Below are 24750 nucleotides of genomic sequence, written 5' to 3' on the forward strand. Positions count from 1 at the left end.
CCAGATGTGCAAGCCACTGGTGCTGTAGCAGGGTTTCCCAACCTCACTCCTCAAGTTCCCCAAACAGGCCATGTTTTGGATATTCCCCTTGGATAAAAGAGGTGTCATAGACATTGATTTAATCACCTCCCGCCCGCCGTATAGCGAAATGACGTGTGTGGGATGGTTGTATTGTTCAGGGATGACGTCATGACAGCATGTGAGATGAGGAGAGACGATCAGCGGCATTTTCTCACAGGGGAGACCTGGACAGTCCCCGGATTATCAGTTCAGCGCCAACAGTGACCATTAGTGATGCCAACCAGTGCTGCCTTTTAGTGCCCATCAGTGCTGCCTCCTCATTAATGCACTACACAGAACCACATAGATAAGAATGGGAGTTGCCGCTTGCTAGTTGCCCATTCCAGTGCAGGTATACAGCCAATGATTTCAGATTCATATAGTAAAGCTGAAGGATTAGCACCATCAGCAATGAAGCAAGCAATTTCAGAAGGATGCTGGTAATATCTGAGCAGGTATTTTATACATAAATCTTTTTTGGATTTTTTAAAATTCCTTTCAATTTTTAAAACGCATGACAAGCTTCATGGGCAAACTGCAATGCTTTACTCCTTTTCAGATTTCTATATTATAGTCTGAGCGCTAGCTATATAGACCTTTTGTTTTGATTCTTGGAATCCTGAGCAGTTTTACAGTTCGGAGAAAGAGGGTTTAAGGACGGTCAGTTTCATTACTTGGAAACGAATGTGCTGTGGGGAGTAAAAGAAAAGCAGTTTCCTTCTAAGTCTTCCTACCCAGGTATTTTCTTTGTGAGAGTACTGTTCATCCTCCACAATCAATAAGAACTGTTATGTAACCTAAAGGGCCTGAAGGGGTTTACAGTTTAAAATATTCAACATGAAATATATAAAATGTGGCCGTCGTCCAGGACAATCCATTTGAGGTAATAAAACAGCTTTACTGTCATCAAATACACCACAAGAGCGTCACAAAGATAACCGGTCATTTCTCAGGGCCCTTACCTTTTGGGGAGTTTAGGTTCACATCGTCTTTGCTTCGTTTTATTAAGAAATATATATTTTTGACATTGACATACAGAAACATGCGGATTGTTCCTGATTGGTGTGCTATTACTTTGTGGAACATTTCTCCAAATGGTTCACAAAATATTGGCGTTTTTGTGGCGAAATTGGTCCCATAGGAATGAATGGCGGAATGTTCAAAACTAGAGTTGGAGCTGAAAAATCAGGACATGATATCTAAACTCCCTAATTTTCAAGCCCACCTACACAAATCTTATATCAAAACTTTCAGCTATGCCTGCTGCCACTAAAAATGTCCACGGCTAAGCCATAGTCCTGATAGTTTTCACAATATGACTGGTAGAGGCAAGAACACTTCACACAATTTCCCCAGAAATTGTAGCTTTTCTAGTTATTATTATAATACAGGATTTATATAGCACCAATATATTCATATAGGTGACTTTAAAGACTTTTTGTGTGCGTTTTTCACGGATTTTTAGGATCCATTTAATGTATAGGAGCTTCTTTGGGTCAGGATCATGCATTTTTTAAACCCACAAAATTTTACTAGGAGCGCTTAAAGTGCACGGTTTCACTCCTTTTTTTTAGGCCATAGGACCAAAAAATACCCAAAGCTCCTGTGCTTTTTGTAGATGACAGGCACTTGAACGGTTAGGTATGAACAGGCACCAATTAAAACAGTGGTATTTTTATTGTTAAAGAGTTTTGGAACTTTAAGCGCAGATGTATAGGAGGTCTAACAGTGAACTTCTTTTATCTGCTCCCTTTTGGTTAGTTAAATATACCATTAAAAGAATTTTGTTTTATCGGGTAAGTGAAAAAACAATACCTGTTGATCTTGCCAGAAATCTTGTAAGCAGCTAACACCCTGCTCTTTGCCTCTGCTGCACTCTCATCAGTTAGCACGGTTCCCTGCTTTTTCTGTGGACTACAGAACATCTCCCTCCACGTTATGGAGATCAAAAGGAAAAGGTGTTCAGTAGTACTAAACATTTTTATTGTCCTAGGGTGACGAGTCTGCTCCTCCACCACATGCTCAATACAGCAAGTATTTTCAACTTGGACAGGAAGTATTTTACTGGCAGGATCACCAGGTAAAAAATAAAGGGGAAAAAAAAAAAAAAAAAACAGAAAAGAAACCTAATGCAGACATCACATTTAAGGCTCCATGTACACGGGACGTTGTAAATGGCCGTTTAGGAGCAGTTGGGCGTTTTTTTCAGAAGCCCCTGAACCCATCTACATTTTATCTTATCTGTCCATGTACACAGGGTCGTTTACAGTCATTTGCAGGCAGTTGAGTTCAGGGACGTTTTTTGGAACGCAATTATTTGCGTTCGAACGTGTGTTTCCCGGCGTTTCAAATGCAAAAACGCTCGCGTTTTTCCATTTTAAAGGGGAATGATTTTTTTGACCTCTAGGAACGGTTTTAAACGCAAACGCCCACTAAACGCGGGTGCAAACGTGACACAACGGACGTTTTAAAGCGGTTGTAAACCCTATAAAAAAAAAAAATAAAAAAAAAAAACCTGCAAGACAAAGGCATAATGAGCTAGTATGCATCGCATACTAGCCCATTATGTTTAACTTACCTTAAAACGAAGCCCCGACGCGGACCCCCGGACATCGATGCGGGCGCTGCCATGATCCCTCGTCGTCTCTTCCGGGTTCGGCGGCTCCGGCGCGCTGATTGGCCGGAAGAGACGGCTCCAGCGCGCTGATTGGCCGGAGCCGCGATGACGTCACTCCCGCGCATGCGCGCGGGAGTGATTTTTCCGGCAAGCTCCCGGCAACTTAATTGAAGGTCCCCCCGGACCTTCAGAGCGCATGCGCCGCTCGCGCGAGCGGCTGCATGCACTGTAAATATCTCCTAAACCGTGCCGGTTTAGGAGATATTATTTGTATCTACAGGTAAGCCTGATTATAGGCTTACCTGTAGGTAAAAGTGTCAAAAAGCGGGATAAAACCGCTTTCAACGTCCTAAAAAAAATAAATAAATTCCAGCATTCAAGGGACTTTTACCAACATCCCGTGTACATGGAGCCTAAGAATTGGGAAATGCAATATATTACATTTTCATTATTGGGTTTAGATATGCTTTAATTTGTAGAAAGGTACAGTTAAACTTATTGTTGAATAGGTTTGAACAGGTGAAAAGAAAGTATGAATTCTGACGGGTTAGTGGGAAATACTACACCCTGTATAAATGCTCTTTGACTTTTTATGACCGGCTGAATACAGAATTGTATTTGTGAATTTATCTGATGATCAACCTAATGCAAAGAGTGAAAGACTCCCTTAGAGAAAGACACAATAGGTGCAAAGATTGCTTTTGCCGTACATACATTTTAATAAATTGTAACTCAATTAACAGGGTGAATGTAATCTGATCAAAGAATCGCTTCCTCCTGCCTGCCTTTCCATCAATGGACTGAAATGTTTTTGTACCTTTGACACGGAATTTGGAACACAGAATATGGAAGGGAACTCGGGACATGGAACACGGAATTTGGAACTCGGAACAAGTAATTTGAAACACGGAACTCCAGACAAAGAATATGGAACACGGAACTTTAAACACCGAATTTTAACTTTGGAACACAGAACGCGGAATGCAGAATTTGGAACGCAGAGCTCCAGACACAGAATTTGGAACACGGAATATGAAACTCACAGCGTGGAATTTGGAACGCGGGGCACTGAACATGGAATTTGCAATATGGAACATGGATTTCAGATTTTGGAACATGAAATGGAACATGGAATTTGAAACTCGGAAAATGGAATTCAGAACACGGAATTGGAATTTGGTACTCTGAATTTGTAACAATGAACTGGGAACACGGAATGCGGAATTTTAAATATGGAACTCGGAACATGGAATTGGAAATTCGGAACACTGAATTGGAATTTGGTGCTCTGAATTGGAATTTGGAACCAGGAATTCAGAACTGGACTTTGGAATTGGAATTTGGAACTTGGAATTCTGAACACAGAATTGGAATTTGGAACCCCGAATTCAGAAAAATCGGAATTGGAATTCGAAACATGGAACTCAGAATACGGAATTTAGAACTCGGAACTCTGAATTTGTTATTTTAAACACAGAATCTGGAAAACGGAATTTGGATTTTAGAACACGAAATGCATGTGCAATGCCAGGCTCCTGCATATAGTTTTTGCATTGCAGGAAGATCGATAAACTACCAGAGCCTTCACCAGTGTCCTTTGTAGTTCATTGAGAACTACAAGCAGTCAGCCGCCATGGCTGATGGTGTTTGTAGTTCATTCATTTACAATACTTTGTGAATGAATGATGTTACTGTGTGGGTGGAGGGGATGTTACACCCTAAATATGGGTGTAATATGTCACATTACAAAAGGTGAACCTATACTTTTAAAAAGGTTTTCTAGACTAGATCACACAGGACAATACATGCAAAATCTAGAATGCAGTTTTTTTCCCCAATGTGCTGCACTGGTTGTTAGAATGAGCCCTGGTTCCTCCACTACCTTCTCTTGTCTGTGTAGCACTGGCCCCTAGGGAGCTGCTGAGAATTACACTTCTTGGGTTCCCCAGGGTTACCATTAGCAACTGACAGATACACGGCATTAAAAGTTTGTGGCTCAGACAATGAACAGTCCAGGGGATGTAGCTTTTTTGTGTTTTTATTGGAACTTGGATGGGAGCAGGGATGAGTGGGATACTCCAACTTGAACTACGCACAATTCCTGAGGACAACTGACTGTAGAATGTGGCAAGGCTGCTGCTTCACCTTGCCACTGAAGTAAAGAAAGAATATGTACTCCCATTTAGGTTCCTCTTCAGGTCTAACTTGGCACCCCCTTTCTCAATGACTGTGTGTGCTGACCTCCTGTCCACTGACACCCTACTGGAGTGGTCCCCTTCCTAGGCAGACCCCTGGCAAGCTTCCCGGTACTCACGGAAACGTTTTTTCCCTGAGTCGCTCTGCCTCCAACTCCCTTGTCAGCATCCACTGGACCTCCTGGCTCAGCACCACACTTCTGGTCCACAAGTCCGACCGCCTTTGACCACCTTCCTCAGCAACAGGAGGAGAGACAGCCGTCACCCTCCTCCTAGGACCTGGCTTTCCACCCAAAGACCCCCTGTCACATGTTGGGACAGTCATGAAAGCCTGTGTGTCGCTGGCTGGGTTTCCTCCACTGTCCAACAGGCTCCCCTATTGGATACAGTGGGGACACTCCCTCAGACCAAATGAATCACACATGGACACATGCAACAGACCTAACTACTGATCAGGCTCCCCTGTGAAGCAGGCAGAGCAAACTATTATTTTTCCTAGCACCTACCTAGGAGGGTGCTAAATCTGTCTTTAGAGATGGTAAAATAAATAAATGAAAATAAATAAAATAAATAAAAAGGAACTAGGAGATGGTCTGCAAGAAATGGGTGACTGTATACAGAAGGGCTGCACAAATCCCAGTCCCCAGGTCATTACAGAAAAGGGTTCCCGTGGAGCAGTCACATCCACTCCCATGTTCACATCTACTTGTCCTCCATGCTGTAGCATTGCTAGAAAGGAGGACTCCACTTCTGAGTTCCACGTGTGACTTTGAGGTCAGATAATGCAAAGTGTGTGGAAAGCTAGGTTTCTCATTTCAGCAGTATGCAGAAGATCATCTGTAGTTTGAATAATGGAGCTTATAGAGCCATTCATCCAAACTACATACGGCTTGTTCAGGCTTTACCATCAGTTAAAATTGTCCATGTATCGCATCAGGCGTTTTTAACCCATTGGCAATAGATCAATGTTACCACATCTTTTGGCAAACCCTCTTTTATTAATACAAATTACATCTTATTCTTGAAAAAAAACTTGCTTGGGTAGAACAAAACAAAAAAATTAAACCATTCAGCAATAGGCGTCATCTTTCTTTCCCTAGCTGCATTAAACATTGTAACCATCCAATTCTAGAATCTTAAAAGTCAGAATAAATTTCTCTCTACACTGGTCAAATGCTTCAGTAACTGCTCCAGCCTATGTCTCTAACAACCAATTGCTAGGTCTCAGCACTGTCACATGGAAAAGGAATTGTTACAATGTGTTTGTTAATGCGCAAGTGTGCCATTAAAGTGTTACTAAACCCAGGGCCCTGCATTCACTATATCTGGTCTCCGACAGTACACAGAGCATGGACATTAAATTACTTTAGTAAATATAAACTGCTAAATGCCTTTTCTCATTAGCAGTATATAGCAGTCTTTGGACTACTATCAGTGTCTGGTTAAAGCTTGTAGGAGGAGTTTTCATTCTGCCATGAATGTCCTAAAGGGATGCAGGACCCCTGACCCTCTGTCTGGACAGTGCTGATTGGCCCTGCGCTGATCACATGCACTCTCCCTAGAAAAAAAAAAAAAAAACTCCAGAAATACACACCAAACTGAGCAAGTGAGGCTTGTCCCCGAGCTCTGTACCATCAGGAAATGATATGGGGAAGAAGGGGAGGATCAGAGGAGACCAGATCAAAACAGCCTTTTCACAAAATGCGGAGGATTAACCCCTTAGGTTCCACAGTGAGTATAACAAGCATGCTTTACTGCATATACAGACTGATTTTCCGGTTGTGGGTTTAGTAACCCTTTAGGAATGAATGGCACCCTTGCTCATCTGCTAAAGAGAAGCATGTTTAGCCTACGGGTCGGGAGCACATGCGATCATGCACACATTTCCAAATTTCACATATGTGAACCTAGCCTAAGAACTGTACATTTAGTTATCTATACATTGGTACTAGGGGGTGTCAAGAGAACTGAATATTTTTCTGTTAGGGGAAAGACTACATACATTAAAGCCACATTTTTGCTGGCTTCTAACTTTTTGGAAAGATTTGTCCAGGCCTGTAAATTTACAGAAGAATTAGCATCTCTCCTATAATTTGCAATTAAAATTTAACCATAGGAATGAATGCTCATAACCTTTTGTCCTGGTTTCAGAAGCTTTGAAGCATGTCCTAACTATTTACATTTTAACCAGACAGTTAACGTGCTATAAAACTAACATTTAAGAGAGAAGTATGGGTTAATTAAAAAAAAAAAAAGTCTTATAGTCACCTAAGTGGATGAAGCATCGATCCATTGCTGCATCTGTCCCCCCGCCACCTCTGTACTGAGAACAGAGAGATCAAACACCACTGATCACTCAGTTTTCCCCTATGCTCTGAGCAGAGAGCAATGACTGTCAGTCACAAGCTCTCTGCTCTGCCCCTCCAGTGCTCACTGGAGCGCTGGGCTGGGGAGGGAGCAAGCAAGCAGCTGGCTCAGTTTCCCAGTGGCACAGCTGAGAGTCTGAGCCAGCTGTGGGTCCAAGCATCTGGGTGGATCCTGACTGTGAAGTCGGGATCTTTTCCCAGCCTGGACCGGCTGAGTGATGTCTGCTGAAAGTGGGCTTTAGCCCCCATGACTGAGCTCTTAGCCTCCGGAAGGGGGGAGGGGGTGCTCTGGGGTGTGGCCTGAGGCTGGGAGTTGTCTCTCAATACCACCATAGGACTCCATGGATGTGCGGCACCAGGGAATTTTCCTTTCTTCCGTACAGCGGTTGCTGGCTGACAATGGGTCATAGGAATGCACACCTTTGACCCCTTTTCAGCTGACAGCGGGCTAAAGCCAAAAAGGAGAAGTAGGGCCAAACAAGCTTTGACTATACTACTTAAAAAAAAAAATGCTGACAGGCAGAGTTTTTGGACAGGAGGGACTCTAATGGTCTTTTCTGACAAACGCTTTCCCCTGCCTGTCAGCAGTAATGTACACTGAGCCGCACATGCACCGCTCAATGTACATTTATGGCACCCACTCTGTGCTGTGATAAAGTGACTCCTGTGCTTATGTGTGGGGAGTAATGTCATCAAGGTCAGACCAAACAAGTGTCCATCCCCTAAGGAGAACTGGGAGAAAATGGGAGCACTGGAGCACTGACAACACAGGGCTGGAGGGCATCCTTTGACAGGCAAGTCTGCCACAATGTTATATTGTGCTACTAGTACCTGCAGGGGGACCATTTAATTTTTTTATTTTTTTTTATGCAACAGTTAATACCAATTTAAATTTGCTAGAATGATGAATGGAACAAAGGCTTAGCAAAACTGCTTGATTCCCAATATGGATAATCTTGGATATGGAGTAGTATCCATGCACAGGCTAATTGTTTAAAAAGGTATGTCGTGAAGCTACCAGGGGTAAGTTGAAGAAGTAACAAACATTTTTTGTGTACCCGTCAGCAAGAAACCCAAACAGTAAGGTCCTGTTCACACCTGAGCATTTTTCAACTCGTAAAACTCTCATCTCTGAAGTCTCAAAATGCTCAACAAGCAAAATCCCATTTATTTTAATGGCCCCTGTTCATATATGAGCGTTTTTTCACCTGAAGCAAAACACCTGAACCTCAAAAAAGTACATGAGCTTCTCTTTTAGCAGATTACAAGCATTTTTTGTTAGATGTCAATGCCTGCCTCCAAACGCCCGGAAAAAATGCCTGAAAACGATACGCTAAGGTGTGAATGGAGCCTCAAGCAGGGAAAAGAAAAAGCAACTAGCAGCTAAACCATGTGTGCAAAGCAGTTAAAGAACAAGGAAACTCAAGCAAAGATTTTTTTTTTTTTTTAAAGTAATTCGGAGTTAAGCCATAGTTGGCTGGATTCCGGATACAGCTATTATTCCAGCACTGGCCTCAGTCGGACCTTTCCAGTCTCTGCTATACGACCTTTCTTAATTGCGTCTAGCTGGCGTGCATGTAGTTATACCAGATCTATCATTCCTGATTAATTTCCTCTAATTGAATGCATAATAAATGATCCAATCGTATAACATCTGTCAGTCATCCACGACCCGGCTTACATTTTAATAAATTGAATTTTTCGGGTAACGTTTCAGTAACCCCTGGAGAAGAAGCACTAGGCTACAGCGCAGGTAACACATACGGGGGAAAAAAAGAATTTAAAAAATTACGCCGAACCAAACTGCACAATTCTGTTAACTAGATTTTAAGCATATATTTTCAACCTTCTTGCTTCCAGAGGGGCCTTCTGTGGTGTGAATGTGATGGCATGGAAAGGGTTATTAATCCTGGTCTTATTTCTGGAACTGGGTCAAGCATGAAAAATAGAGATAAGCTAAAAAGACAGTCACTCTTAACATTAAACTTTCGCTGCAGCTGTGAAGCTGCTAAGCTTCACTCCATAATGTTTTAAACCCACTGCATTAAGAATAAAAATATCCATTGCAAATTCTGAACAGTTATTTGCTGTCCCATTCACATTCTGTGTAATAAAAAAATAAATAAAAAAAAAGCCTTGCATACAGTACTGATGTTTGAGCATCACCATATCTGGACATTATTTCAGGAGTTTGTGTTACATGTATTTACACATACAACATATTCTTATTGCAAAATCGATGAAAATAAAAAATATTTCTGCTCATAAATACATAGCCGCGCCTATTAGCGCATACCTGAACAAAATACTGACCAGGAAAGCGGATTTTTATTTTTTTTCTAGCTGAAAAATATGCAGCAATTGTTTACGCACCTGTGTGTACAGGCACATTGTAAACAATTGGCTGCTTTTCAGAGCAGTAAAAAAAATAAAAATGCTGTGCTGAGCTTTTTCAAGCTGCAGTGTGCAAGAGGCCTAATAAATCGTTTGTTATAACCGCCAGAGGTGCTGAAAAGTGCTTTGCCCAGGATCGCTTTGGAGACTTAATTTCTAGCTGGCAATTGTTGTGAAACTAAAGTAACACTATGAAATAAGGTGGTTTATACTAGCCTATCTGGCTATGGGAGCGGTACATCTTTGTGGTCTTCATAAACTCTGGGTGTTGCAGCTATCTGACTTGAGCATGCTAGCGCAAACCCACGTGGCACTGTGGTTCCTCCCACGACCACTATGTCACTACTGCTTGCTGCATTAAAATCCTCCATTTGTTTTACCAGTAACAGCATTCCTACAAACCTTTCAGGATAGAAACCGAAGATTGATAAAAGAAAAGGAATTGGCAGCACTCCAGGTAAGGTCAAAATCCAGATTTATTGACTGGACATCCAAATATGACATCGTGACAAGGTAGATGCGTTTCACACACTGACTGTGTGCTTAATCATTGGTAATGATTAGTAAGTAACAAAGTAATGATTAAGCACACAGTGTGTGAAACGCGTCTACCTTGTCACGATTGTCATATTTGGATGTCCAGTCAATAAATCTGGATTTTGACCTTACCTGGAGTGCTGCCAATTCCTTTTCTTTTATAGAGTTTTCATGGAGGCGAGCCGGGGCATGCACCGGTGTGGGTCATCAGGCAATTATACCACCTTGAGCAGTGAGTTCTTGTCTCTTCAATTGTAGAAACCGAAGATATTATTGGTTCCCCGTTCTACAGAAAAAACTTGCAGAATATTTAAAAGCTCCTCCCACTCCTCATCCCTCAGTCAAGATTAAAACTCAACTCTGGAACAGAAAGAATTGTGTTGCTCCAGAACAGTGGTCTTCAAACTGTGGCCCTTTGCTAGAATTTATCTGGCCCTTGTGGCACTATTCCTCCCATTGACGCCTAAAAGGAGGCACCATTTCTCCACTAACACAAACACTGGGGAACCTTTCCTCTCACTGACACCAGCAATGGGGCATAATTCTTTCCACTGAGATAAAGAAATTGGGCACTAGTCCACCAACTAATACCAAAAATGGGGTACTAGTCCTCCAATACCAATAATGGGGCACTAGACCTCCAACGAATACCAGAAATGGGACACTAGCCCTCCAACTAATACCAATAATGGGGCACTAGATCTCCAACTAAAACCAATAATGGGGCACTAGACCTCCAACTAAAACCTATTATGGGGCACTAGACCTCCAACTAAAATCAATAATGGAGCACTAGACCGCCAACTAAAACCAATAATGGGGCACTATTCCTCCAATACCAATAATGGGGCACTTGTCCTCCAATACCAATAATGGGGCACTAGTCCTCCAATACCAATAATGGGGCACTAGTCCTCCAATACCAATAATGGGGCACTAGTCCTCCAACTAAAACCAATAATGGGGCACTATTCCTCCAACTAAAACCAATAATGGGGCACTAGACCTCCAACTAAAACCAATAATGGGGCACTAGACCGCCAACTAAAACCAATAATGGGGAACTAGACCTCCAACTAAAACCAATAATGGGGCACTAGACCTCCAACTAAAACCAATAATGGGGCACTAGACCTCCAACTAAAACCAATAATGAGGCACTATTCCTCCAACTAAAACCAATAATGAGGCACTATTCCTCCAACTAAAACCAATACCTGGGCACTATTCCTCCAATACCAATAATGGGGCACCATAACTCCTTCTACTGACTACAAATGCCCCCCCTAAAGTCTGCAGGGACGTAAAGAGGCCTTTTGTTCAGAAATGTGGTAACCCCTGCTTTAGAAGGTAGAGGAAGATGATGTGTTCCTAATCATATTCCTTACACTGGCACGTTCCAGTGCTCTCTTCTCTTCTCCCTGATGCTCTGGGCTGTTGACGGTCCCTCACCACCATCATCATGTACAATACAAGACCATTATAGATGGAACGATAAGATGACTCTTTACACCAACAAGGAAAATAAACCATTTCTACACCTTAGCATAAATTTTCCTAGTAACCAATTTTATATTTTTTCATATTTTTGAACAAAAATATTAGTTACTCTCTCTCTAAAGAGCCTTTTTCTCCTAGTATTTGTCGCACAAGATTCAGGCTATCAAATGAAAATTCATCTGTGGTGGGTTACTGGTCCTTGAAGAAGATCCTGCTTGGCTAGCAGAGAGGCCAAGGGTGGCAAATCAACTTTCTCTACAGGTCTGGAAAGCAAGCTCTTCTCCATCAAGGTGTAATCAATATAAGCTTAAATCACAGAAAGAGGAGGACAACCATACCCTAGGACAGTCATGGCGAACCTTGGCACCCCAGATGTTTTGGAACTACATTTCCCATGATGCTTATGCACTCTGCAGTGTAGTTGAGCATCATGGGAAATGTAGTTCCAAAACATCTGGGGTGCCAAGGTTCACCATCATTGCCCTAGGAAGATCCCAATCTTGGGATAGGGCATCTATTCTCCAAGAATCTTTCTTTTGCCAGTGAAAAGAAATGCTTTACATTGCGATTCGTTCTCTCTGAACAAATCTACAGCAGACATCCCCCATTTGCTGGTAATCTGCAGAAAAACATTTAACCACTTGCCGACTGCTCACAGTATATTTACTGCGACGTAGGTCTACTTCGCTAGCCTGTGAGGGTCTCAGGAGCGAGCGCGATCCCGGACCCCCCCCCGCGCGCGTGTGACCGGCGGACCCGATCGTCCGCCGGTCACTCGCGATCGTCGGTGGAGAGGGAGAAAGGCAGGCGGCTGTCATTCTCCCCTGTGTAGGAATAGTGATCATACGGTTCTACTATGTAGAACTGTTGATCACTGTTCCTACACCTCGAGCCACAGCATATCACAGTTAGAATCACGCCCCTAGGGACACACATAACCCCTCCCTCTCAATAAAAAGTTAACCCCTTCACTGCCAGTGTAATTTTACAGTAACAGTGCATATTTATAGCACTGATTACTGTAGAAATGTCACTGGTGACCCAAAAAGTGTCAAAAATGTCAGTCAAGGGTCCGATCTGTCCGCCGCAATGTCGCAGTACCGCAAAAAAAAAAAAAAATAAATAAATAAAATAAAATAAAATAAAAAAAAAAAAATCGCAGATTGCCGCCATTACGCGTTAAAAAAAAAAAAACAAGAAAAATGACAAAAATCTTTCCCTTTGTTAGTAAACGCGATAACTTTTGCGCAAACCAATCAAAACACGCTTTTTGAGATTTTTTTTACCAAACATATGTAGCATAAAACAAAATTGGCAAAAAATGTTAAAAAATTTTGATTTTTACATTTTTTTGGGGGAATTTCATATAAAAAAAAATGTGAAAAATATTGTTATTTTTGCAAAATTTACGCTTTTTTTTGTTTATAGCGCATGATCAAAAAAAAAAAAAAAAAAAAAAAAATCGCACAGGTGATCAAATACCACCAAAAGAAAGTTCTGTTTGTGGGAAAAAAAGGACGTCAAATTAGTTTAGGTACAGCGTCGCAGGACCGCGCATTGTCCGTTAAAGTCACGCAGTGCCAAATCGCAAAATAGGCCCTGGTAAGGAACGGGGTAAAATCTTACGGGGCTTAAGTGGTTAATTGAGCTGCCAGTTGCTGTGGTTATTTGCTTTGTGACTGAAAAGGTTTGTTATAAATACAAAATCTCCTGAGCTACTTGCAATAATGTGGGGGACCTTGTGCCTCCTGGTGATTTAAACCTGTCACATTGCTAGAGAATAGATGCTCTGGGTCCACAGCCCAAAAAAAAAAAAAAAAAAACAATAACACTTCTAATTTGTCAAAAGTAAAGTCTGCAGTGCTCTTGAGAGTAATTGGGCTGGTATTGAAGCAGTCATCAAACCGGTTTAATTAATTTCATGATCTCTCTTTGAATAAACACTGATGCTGAAGTGACTTGAGTTGCCGTCCTGGATCTTTTTTTCTGGAAGAAAAATCTTCTGGGATACTCATTTGATTTGGTAGCCTAAGAAAACTGTGATTTACCCTTGAATTAGCAAGGATTTTCCTTTGTTGGTCAGCCACACTAGCTTTTCCAAGGTGAAGAGTATCTTTTGGAGGTCCTGTATGGCCTTCTCTTCTAATGGTATATAGTGAAGAATGTATTAAACTAGAAAAAATTCCCTTAAGACAAAGATGGGTCGTTACTTCCCCTAGAATTTTGGTGAAGATTTTAGGGGATACCGAGACCAAAGAGCAAGACAAAAACTTTCAACATCAAATCCCCTGCTCTGTCACTACAGAAACCCTCAGGATTTTGGTGGACTTGATGAATCAGGACATCCAAGTATTCACCCTGTAGATCAAAAGTGATCCTAAACACTTCCTGTAGGTGAGTTTTGCACACCATGTAAACATTTTCCATCCTGAATTTTTTGTACTCTGGGGACAATTTTTTTCAAACTGATCTTATAGTGTTTTGCTGGTGGTTTTTGAGCACATTATAAAGAATAATACCCTCAAAGGATCTGGTTCTCCAGTACTAGAATTACTTCCTGCTGAACAAAGGCACCTTTACAGTCCTACACAGTCCTTCAAAGTAGCTATCTTTACTGGGTCTTAGGGCACCAAAGGAAGACAACAGTTTAGGGGAGATAGTGGGGGGACAAAAACTCCAGACAAAACTCTACCTTCACAAGATGTAAGTTAAATTACCCGTCTGATAATTCACCACACAGTTGGTACAATTGGGACAGCCTCCCCCCGATGCCAATCCTGGCATCACTTTATTGACAGTTTCTGGAGGAGTAAAGCAGCAAACCTCTTAAAATTCATTTTACTAAAGAGACACTTTTGCGCTTAAATTTTAGATCCTCGTTGAGAGGTTTTGGGAGCCAAAACAAAGCTTTGGGTTTGTATCACTTTTTCTAGAATTTCTTAAGCTTTTCTGCTGAGCTGGATAGAACAGTATCCAACTAAGAAACCAAAGAGTAATGGCACTTTTCCACTGCAAGTACCGGCTCGGCTCTACTCGGCCCGGTTTGCTTTTCCACTGCTGGTACCGCATGGTACAGTGTTGGAACGGCTCGGTACAGTACGGTATGGTTTGCTTTTCCACTAAAGTAGTACTAAAGTTAAGTGGGTGGGATAACAACGATTCTCTGACCAATCAGTGGCTAGTAGTGACTGCATGCAAAGGATTGTGAGATATGGTACCGGGTATGGTACCTCTTGGAACCACAATCGAGGTGGTACTGTTTTTGAGAGCCGTACCGTTCGGTTCCATGAAGGAAAAGCGCTGATGTACCGTACCGTACCCAACCGCTCCTACACCATACCATGCGGTGCCAGCAGTGGAAAAGCACAAAAGCGAGCCGAACCGTTCGGTTCCATGCAGTGGAAAAGCGCCATAAGTTACCCTCAAAAGGGACCCACCCTAACTTGGAGTTTGAAGTGAAGTCTCAATTTCAATACTTCAGCCAGATAGCTCTCCTAATTGAATTTACTAATGCAGCTAAGCTAGCAGAGGCATCGACAGGCTCCATCGCCAAATCAGCCAGGTAAGCAACTGCTTTTCCAACTATGAACAGGACATTTAGGACCCATTCAGCTGCAACAGCAGAGTGGCAACAGGATTCCTGGCTCTGAATCATTCTCCCTATGTTAGCATCCAGTACTGGAATGGTTCACCCAACAAAACAAGTCCTGACCTTGGGGAAAAAAAAAAGTGAGTGGCACAAGAGCACTGTGATCAGGTAAGTTACCACAAATGATAGGGGGTTTTCATTGCCACAAACCAACAATCAGGGGAATAGGTGGGTACTGGAAGGTAGATCAAAGCACTGCTACTGACCACAAATATTTGGGGGGGGGGGGGTTTAAAATACTACGGTCTCAGAAATCTATGCTACGGATTATTGTTGTAGTCACTGATACCAATGTAGGGTTTTTTACTGTGGTCTCGGAACAGCAAATGCTAAGGGGTTATTATTATTATCACCCAGACCAATGATGGGGTATTATTACACCCAGGAGGGTTATATTAGTGGCCACAGATTCCAATGCTTGGAGTCATTATTGTAGTCACTGACACCAATGTTGGGGGTTATTATTGCAGCCACTGACACCAATGTTGGGGGTTATTATTGGAGCCACTGACACCAACACAGGGCTTTTTATTGTGGCTACTGAGACCAATGAGAACACAAACAGGATAAAATAGTATACATCTCTATGCAATACATGTATTGTTCGTATATCAATTCCTGTTTCTTTTCATATGACCTTGTTTATATTATCCACACTTCCATGCAGAAAAAGCGGTCAAACAAAAGTGAAAATAGTTAGCAAATCTCTAACTTAACTTTATTTTGCACAGCCCACACACAGATGTTAAATACCAATTTTCTGTAAAAGGAGTACAAGGATATTGGACTAAATGCCAAAGAATAGTTGAATTTGCAGGTAAGAGTTCATATTTTGGCAACAGTCTAAGCTGGTGAACTTCATGTAATGGGCAGTTACATAAAAGTAAGGTAAATTTAGTATGGATGGTTTTACCTTTTTTATAGTCTGAACTACCTGTAGCTTGTTATATATACCACATTATATTTGTGGCTTAGTTCTAATTATATTAAAGTTTTGACTAGAGTTTGACTTTTGCATGTGATAATTGGCTATAGAAATGTAGTTCTCTTCTCACATTTGCATCGTATATACTCTAATTGCTGCATAACTGGAGAGTGTATGATCTGGTAAGTGACCACAGATGCTAGGGGGTTACATTTCACTGGCATTGACCACCAATGCTCAGGGAGGTTATATAGCACTGAAAAAGACCACCAATGTGGGGAGAGGTTTAATAGTACCTCAACTGAGAACCAGTGCAGGGGGGTAGTGCAAAGCTCTGCCACTGCCCTCCAATGATGGGGGAGAATAGCATTGCCTCAAAATGTAAATGATAGGGGTTATTATTCTGGTCACTATTATTGTGACTGCCAAGACCAATGCTGGTGGTATTATTACACCCTCTTACACCAATGTTAGGGGTTATTATTGCAGCCACTGATACCAAAGCTGGGGGGTTATCATTTTGTTCACCAATACCGATGCTGGGGGTTAATATTGTGGCCACTGACACCAATGCTGGGGGGTAATATTGCAGTTACTGACACCAATGCTGGGGGTTAGTGTTATGGCCATAGACAACAATGCCGGGGGTTAGTATTTTGGCCACTGACAACAATGCTGGGGGTTATTATTGCAGCCACTGACACCAATGCTGGGGGTTAATATTGTGGCCACTGACACCAATGCTGGGGGTTAATATTGTGGCCACTGACACCAATGCTGGGTGTTAATATTGTGGCCACTGACACCAATGATGGGGGTTAATATTATGACCACGGACAACAATGCTGGGGGTTATTATTGTAGTCACTGACCCCAATGCTGGGGGTTAGCATTATGGCCACTGACAACAATGCTGGGGGTTATTATTGCAGTCACTGACACCAATGCTGGGGGTTATTATTGTAGTCACTGACAACAATGCCAAGGGGTTTAATTGCAGCCACTAACAAAAACATTTAGGTGTTACTAAACCCACAACAGTAAAATCAGTCTTTATATACTATCATAAATATCAGTCTTGCTATACTTACTGTGGAACCTAAGTGGTTAATTCTCTGCAATGTGTAAAAAGGCTGTTTGATCCTGTCTTCTCTGATCTTCCCCTGTCCCCAATTCATTTTTTACTGTCCCCAATCTGCTGATAGAACAGGGCCCTAGAAATCAGTCTACAAACGCTCTGTTTGGTGTGTAATGCTAGAGTTTTTTTCTTTTCTTGGGAGAGTGCATGTGATCAGCACAGGGCCAATCAGCACTGTCCAGAGGGTCAGGGGTCCTGCAGACACTGATAGAAGTCACAAGACTGCTATATACTGCTGATGAGAAAAGGAATTTCACAGTTTATATTTACTAAAATAATTGCATTTCCATGCTCTGTGTACTGTGGGAGACCAGATATAGTGACTGCAGGTTCCTGGGTTTCGTACGGTACCACTTAAACGGAACAATCAGAACATAAAATATTGCATTCTGGATTCTGTTTGCAATCAATACCTATATTGAGACTATATTCATTCCCTTATTTAATATGCCCTTATTTAAATTGTCAACACTTACATGCAGACTGAAATGTCAAATGAAGGTGAAAATACCCACTTTAGCAATATTTGACTTTAGTTTATTTTGTACAGGCCAGACAAGGAAGTCAGATACCAATTTTCCGTAAAATGACTAATAGGATATTGGGCTAAATGCCAAAGAAAAGTTGAAATTGCAGGTAAGGAGTTCATGATCTGGTTCCACCGGTCTTCTAAATTTGCTGGCAATGATCTAATCTAGGAAACTTCACACAATGGTCATATACGTAAAGGTAAAGTAAAATGTGGTATTTGTGGTTTACCTTTTTTAATATGCTGGACTTCCTGTACCTCAATAAATACATTACATTATCTTGGTGGCTTAGTTCTAATTATATTAAAGTTTTGTCAGAAGTTTTGGCAGGAGTTTAACTTTTACATGTGATAACTGGCTATAGAAACCAAAGCCTGGTGCACACAATAGGTTTTTTTTCCATCCGCAGGAAAAAAAATTCCCAAAAAACCTCTCCATCTTACAAAGAAAAAGCATTCCCAGCCTATTCAATACAACTCAATAATTTTAGAGTGTAAACTCATAACCGTAAGGGGGGGGGGGGGGGGTTTCACACTGAAGCACTGTGCGTTTTTGGTGCATTTTCTGAAAGTGCACCAAAAGTCCTGCATGCTGCACTGTGAAAATGCAGAATCGAATAGAAGTCTATGGAAAACTGCAGGTACAATGCACTTGAGCTGTGGCCAAACCGCAGAGGGGCAATGTGCAACCAGCCTAATACTGCACAAGCAGGCAGACATTATCGTCTGTATAATGTGCACTTGCTGGTGTGAGTTTTGCAGGGGCTATATGTTGTAACAAGACATTGCATTGTTTTGTTTGTTCTTTTTTTTTATTGTTAACAAAAAAACAATTCATTTAACTTTATGCACTGCAATGCTGCATTGACATGTAGTGTTGTGTGCTGAGTTTCATAAAAATACAGACCTGTTGCATTTTTCCGTAACAGACAAATCGAGCGTCTGCAATCGCTCGATTTATTCTCCCTGGAGAAGAGACGCCTGAGGGGGCACATGATAGCAATTTATAAATATCTCAAGGGGGATCTCAGCTTAGAAAAAAAGCTGTTCAGTCTAAGGGATTGCATGAGGACAAGAGGGCATACAATGCGATTAGAGGAGAAGCGTTTTAACCTCAGGCAACGTGGCGGGTTCTTTACTGTTAGGTCTACAAGATTGTGGAATTCTCTACCACAAGAGGTGGTTTCTGCGGGTAGTATGGTGGCTTTCAAAAGACTCTTAGACTTACATCTCAATGATCAGGACATTAAGGGCTATGTGAGATGATTACAGCCACAACCACCTACACAGGTTGAACTGGATGGACTATTGTCTTTATTCAACCTCAACTACTATGTAACTATGTAAGACACCAACGCATATGCATGGTGTGAACACAGCACATACAAAACAATTGTTTTCTATGTGCCCCATCAATCAATGCAGATCAGAGCACCTGGTCTTGGTTAAGAATGTGAATTTGTTTGCCTATCACATTAGGGGCAAACAGGGAGTTATGGTAAGTGGAGAATAGTGGAATCAAACTAATCTTTTCTAGGAAACTCGGCTATGATACAATGTAATGAGTAACAAAGGGTAGGGCTTACCACGGAAAACACAGCACAAAGGAATGATAATAAAAAAATAGACATAGATAAATACCTGAACTCATTTCTGGCATGGAAATCACAATGATGACAGTGTTCATCTAACAACGGAATTTACAGTCTTGTGCAAATCTGTTCAGTTTAAAAAAATAATTCCGGGAAACACACATGATATCCAATCTGGTAATAAATCATATTTCAAAGCGGGCTTTTTGTTTAAGTTTAAAAAGAGCAGTGCTCACTGGATCTCAAAATATCAAACCGAAAAAAAAATTAGTAGCCGAGAGACTCCTTGGCATGTCAGGGACAGACACAGCATGGTGTGTAGATATTCACCAGCACACCAAGGATCGTCAATTTCGTCCAAACTGTTTTTATTCAAGAAAGATCACATCACAAAATGGTGTAGTGCAATGTTTCGTAGCCACGTAGGACCCCTTCGTCATCACATACCTAACGAAAGGGTCCTGCGTGTCTCCAAAACGTTGTACTACACCATTTTATGATGTGATCTTTCTTGAAAAAAAACAGTTTGGAAGATCCTTGGTGTGCTGGCGAATATCTACATATCGTACAGGTTCCAGTATCCAGCTGGCACTCGCTACAGTACCCAAGGACTTCATTCCAGGAATGTGTGCGATGGCAATATGGACTGTAGAGATAGCATGGTTCCTACAGACACCCAAGAACAGACATTTCTAATATGGTATAGGAAATCAGTAATCCTGGATTCACACTTTAGAATTACAGGAACCAAAAGGCACGACAATTGATGAACTGGTGAGATCTGTGGAGCGAATGGCACCCAAGCAAACTTTTACCCCCTTTCTTCTGCCGTATAATGTATCATGCAATGCACAACAATGGGAATCACATTATCCTCTATACTGCCCACTCGCATCAGTGCAACATGGTGCACTGCGATTCTTGAAAGGGCGCAGGCGCTTATTTTGGCGCAGCATAGTGCTTTTTTGGCCCCAGGGACAGTATAGTGCATTTTTGGTGGGTTTTAGCAGGGTTTTGTGTTGGACAACCCCCTTCTACAAAATAACGCATGAAGCATAAAATGTGCAAAAACGTGCTACAAAAATGACTGATAAACACATGATTGAGCGGCTAAATTACTATGAACCTAGGTTTGGGCAACAGTATAAAAACGTTAACTACATGTACACAAGAATGTGTATTTGTACTGTGATCATAACTGCTACTCTGGTTTCTTCACTCTGCTTCCAGAGGTCTGCTGCCTGCTTTGACCTTCTGCTTGTGACCTACCTTTGCCTGAATACTGCCTGCCCTGAGCATTGCTATTTATAGGCATGTCTGATGATTCTATTTTTTGCTTTGGTTGCGGTCAGCTTGTTGGCTGTCACTAGTGGGGAAAACCTGAGCATTATCAGAAAGGGAGTATCACACAGCAAAATACAAAATTTCCTGGAGGAGTTCCTTGTGAAAACTAGACATTTCTTAGACTCGGTAACACTGAAAAGCTCATTCCAACTAGTGATGACACAGATGGTCCACACAAACCTGTACCAAATGATCCATAAAGTCTTGGGCATAAGATGTAGTCCAAATCGGAGAATGTTCTCCACTGTGTTATGAACCCCAAGACATCAAATACAACATAAAAACACAACAGAATGGAGCCCCTGGATAGAGTATTTGCAGGCTCCGTAGTTGCGACTGGGTGGCTTGGGGTCCGGCGCAGGGGGACATGTGACTGTTTTCCTTTGTCTTCCATTTACTTTTCTCTTGGCCTCCTTTTCTTTCCTGTTCTTTTCTTTTCTCTTCTGTTCTTCCCTTCTCTCTCCACCCATGGTGGTGTGGGGTGTTCTTCTTTTCTTTTTTCTGGTCCTTTTGCTTTTCCGTTTATTAGCTTTTTGGGGGGTCTGGATGCAGGAGGGGCATTATTAGCTCTGACTTCAGAGCTTTGGTTTGGGTTTCTTGCTATGGGTCTGGATTGCTACATATTATTTGACAGTTGGTGGGAGCCCGTTGGTTTCCTCTTCAGGGGAAGGAAGGCTGGGGGGGGCTTCGCCCCTTTCGTGGACACAGTTTGTGCCCATTCGGGGTGTCTGGGGCGGGGGGCCCTCTGCTGGCTGGTCCGTTAATGGAGCTTGGTGAGTCCTCTGGACTCTTGATGTACCTCCTATTGAGGAGACTAAGTTTTGGGATTTAATGTATTTTGCTGTTTATTTTTTAATAACTGACTTGCTAGTTGCCAATACTGTTTTGAGCCATGTTTTGATATGCACTGTTCTGGTACAGGATGCCTTTTCGCATGCTACCCCCTTTTTTCTATATTTTCTATTTTATGTTTTACTATTGTAATGTGTTGTTTAAAATCAATAAAAAACTATTGAATACTAAAAACACAACAGAATGCATCCTATCACATAAGCCTTTCACTGCCACAACTACTATGGTGAAGGCAGTAGTGGCATGAAAACAAACTCACAGCTACAATGATAGCAGTGAATTTGTTTACTTGGTAAGTGCAGGTTGCTGGCTATACTATAGAAGCAACCCAGTGGCTGTAAAGCAGCCCAAATGCTTCTACAGTGGTTTTCATGTGTGTCCCCTGTCCCATCATATAAGATGGCGAGCGGAAAAATACGGAGGAAAAACCTCTCTTCTGGAGTATGAAACCACTAGTACTAAGCTATGAGCACTTCTGGGTTCAAAGCTGTCCATTCCCAGTTAGGATAACCTGGTGAAGCAGCAGATCAATGACACAGCATCTACTTAAGGCTCCATGCACAATAGCCTTTTTTAGAGAAAAAAAAAAAAACTAGATAAAATGCAGATAATAGCGTTTTTTGTAGTAGCGTTTAGGAGCATTAGCGTTTTTACAGTACACCAAAAAAAAAAGAAGAAGCCGTTCGGAGCATTTACCATCATTTACCATTTTTTCTGCCAGAAAAATGCTCCCAAAAACTCTACAAAAACTATTTTTTTTCTGCTCTTAAACGCTGAAGCTTAAAAAATGCTCTAGCATAAAATAGTGTGCATGGACAAATGGGATAACACTATTAGCTTCTAGGAGCAGAATAAAAATGCTCATAATAGCATCTAGGAGCCTAAAAACGCTAGTGTGCATGGAGCCTTACTGTACAGGGGAGGTATCTGCGCTTCTAAAGACCCCTGATGTTTTCACATAAATGCCTTTCGCTTAAAAAAAAGTGCCATCGCATAGGGGCTTATTACCCCCCTTGTAATACAACTAAGTAAACAAAAAATAAATAATTAAAACATTTATTATAAAACAAACAAAAATAAAAATTTGAAGCCCCCTTGCACGTTACGCATGGTGCACATGAGTGCATAGCCAAACCTGAAATAAAGAAAATAATTGTAGGAACGTCGTTTATGGTGAACTCCAAGTTTATGACCTGTGAAGACTTTTAAAGGGTCACCAGTACACAATTTTGGGTAACAAAGTTGATTGTGTCGTGGGCACGCTCAGTTTTGAATCCTGACAGATCTGATATTTATTTTCTTGACTCAATCTCATCTTTCACGTTTAACAGAAAATGTGTAGGTTTGATTGAATAAGTGTGCATTAAATTATTTTGAGTGTATTTTTTCTGTTAATATAGGTTCGCCTAATAGGTGTGCAAATACACAAAAAATCATCTATTATTTAATATTACAGGTATTCTGCCTTTAGAAAATGTATAAGGTTTTGGGGTTGAAAGTGGAACTTCACGTGAAAAGAGAAATTCCTCTTATCCTCATCCTCCTTGTAAACTCATTTTGTTTTTTCTGGGAGTGGGTACCCAGTTTTGACAGTTCGCCCCACCCCCGCCATCCGCCAGTCTGTGGGAGGACCTGTGACGTGTCCCAGGAGGCTGCGGGACTATTTAAAAAGCACAGTGTGTCTCATTCATGCACAGGGAGGAGCCAACTGTCAGCCAGTCGGCTTCCCACAGTCAACAGGGTGGCACTGGGAACCCCAGGACCAGTGAAGTACAGGCCCAGGTAAGGACAACACTGGATCTCTGGGCTGGTAAGTGTCTTTTTATTAAAGGTCAGCAGCTACAATATTTGTAGTAGCGGACTTTATTTATTTTTTTTTTTTTTAACAAGACCGGAGATCCTCTTTAAAGAGCAATTTCCTGGAAATATTGCACATTTAATATGTTTATGCAAGATAAAATAAACTCTGACAGGGAAAAAGGTTAAAGAGCTGGGTTTTAATTTTTAACTTTCCAATGGATGAGTGATTTTTGGCACGCCAATCTTGTGATACGCAGACATCTGTTAGAATGGTCACTGCTACTTCCTGACTTACTATTACTAGGTCAGCTTTACAGCTTACTAATAAGTGCACAGAGGTGATGCTGCTGATTCATTGTACAGTGATCTTGCTGCAAGCGGAGAGGCGACATAGTAAGCCACAAACTTGAAATCAGGAAATAAGGATGTCCCCTGTCTGGCTGTGGCTGCACAGTGTGTAAAATATGCATAAATCAAATGATTAATTGGATAGAATTAAAAAAAGTTTTGTTTTAAGTCAGAACTCCTGATATGAATGTCAGACCACTTCCCCAAACCCACTCTATCCAAAAATGGAGCTCATAATATTTACCCTCTCCCCTGACTTCATCGAGATCAATGGCACAACGATCAGTCCCCTCCCTGCACGCCAGGGTGCTAGAAGTAATCCTTGACTCTGAAGTCTCCTTATGGTCCCACATCCAATCACTGTCCTAATATTGCCGCCTTAACCTCCAAAATAGACCCCTTTTTAACCAACACCACAAATCTACAAATTCAATCCCTGGTGATATCTTACGTAAAGTTTTGGAACTCACTACTCAAACCTTCAGTCCACCAAGAATGCCAGTGCCAGACTATTCCACTTTACCAACCATTCAGTGTCTGCTACCACTCTATGACAATCCTTCCATTGGCTTTCACTCCCCCAACGAATAAAGTCCAAAACACTAAACACCCATAAGGCCACTCAAGTCTTCTCTCAGCTACATCACCGACCTGGTCTCAAAATACCAACCAAACCGCTCTCTTTGCTCCCAAGAAGTCCTATTCTCTAGCTCCCTGGTCAACCCCTTAATGCTCGCCTCCAGGTCTTCTCCAGAGCCTCTCCCATCCTCTGGAACTCCTTACTATATCCACCTTTAAGTGATCCCTGAAAACCCATCTCTTCAGGAAGGCCTCTCCTCTCTAATGCTTTCTAGTCACTGACCAGAACAAATTTAAAGCCATGCATTTTTGAACAGTCCTGCAG

The 24750-nt window shown here is 41.7% G+C and overlaps 1 protein-coding gene across 3 annotated transcripts in view; it reads right to left on the reverse strand.

Annotated features, from left to right (window-relative positions):
• Positions 1–24750, reverse strand: part of MARCHF8 (membrane associated ring-CH-type finger 8) — a 363845-nt gene that overhangs the window by 273308 nt on the left and 65787 nt on the right. The gene's annotated exons all lie outside the window — the stretch shown is intronic.

The sequence above is a fragment of the Pelophylax lessonae genome (genome assembly GCF_965119305.1).
Source record: "Pelophylax lessonae genome assembly, chromosome: 9".
In the NCBI taxonomy this organism is placed as follows: Eukaryota; Metazoa; Chordata; class Amphibia; order Anura; family Ranidae; genus Pelophylax; species Pelophylax lessonae.